The sequence below is a fragment of the Myotis myotis genome, unplaced genomic scaffold, assembly GCF_014108235.1.
Source record: "Myotis myotis isolate mMyoMyo1 unplaced genomic scaffold, mMyoMyo1.p scaffold_m19_p_7, whole genome shotgun sequence".
Lineage (NCBI taxonomy): Eukaryota > Metazoa > Chordata > Mammalia > Chiroptera > Vespertilionidae > Myotis > Myotis myotis.
Genome location: NW_023416379.1, coordinates 13,676,642 through 13,677,469, shown reverse-complemented (window position 1 = coordinate 13,677,469; position 828 = coordinate 13,676,642). Strand labels below are relative to the sequence as shown.

General features: G+C 37.2%; 1 non-coding gene across 1 annotated transcript; it reads left to right on the top strand.

The window, feature by feature from the left end:
• The first annotated feature begins 508 nt into the window (after positions 1-508).
• On the top strand, positions 509-610 carry LOC118660842. Its single transcript, XR_004969047.1, has one exon. It is a non-coding gene; the product is annotated as a U6 spliceosomal RNA (small nuclear RNA).
• Positions 611-828: the final 218 nt, after the last annotated feature.

The following is an 828-nucleotide window of genomic DNA, read 5'->3' as shown; positions in this document are numbered from 1 at the left end:
AAAAAAAAACCCATATATTTTTACTGTATGACTCAGTCATATCACTCCTATTTACATTAAAGGAATACAAACTTATGAGCACTAAAAAACTGTACATAAATGTCTATAGTACCTCTACCCCTAATTACAGTAAATTTGGAACATGTCTATATGTCTTTTTAAAATGTATTTTTTTAAATTTCAGAGAGAAAAGGAGAGGGAGAGAGAGATAGAAACATTAATGAAGACAGAGGATCATTGATCTGCTGCCTCCTTCACGCCCCACACTGGGGATAGAGCCCACAACCTGGGCATGTGCCCTAGTCAGGAATCGAACCCTGACCTCCTGGCTCATAGGTCAATGCTCAACTACTGAGCCACACCAGCCAAGCTCTACACGGATTAAAGGGTAAACAAAATGTGGTAAATCTCTAAAGGAATACAACTTAGCAGTAAAGAATCATGACCACAACAAAACTCAACAAACTATTAATATGTGCATCAACTTGAATCTAAAATGCATTTTACTGTGCTTGCTTCGGCTGCACATATATTAATATTGGAATGAAGAAGATTAGCATGGCCCCTGTGCAAAGATGACACACAAATTCATGAAGCATTCTATACAAACTCTCCAAAAATTCATATGGAATAAAAAAAATACCCAAATAGCTGCAACAATCCTGAGAAAGAAGAACAAAGTAGGAAGGATCTCAATACCAGATATCAAGCTATATTATAAAGCCACTGTCCTCAAAACTGCTTGGTACTGGCACAAGAACAGACATATAGACCAATGGAACAGAGCAGAGAACTCAGAAATCGACCCAAGCCATTTTGCTTAATTAA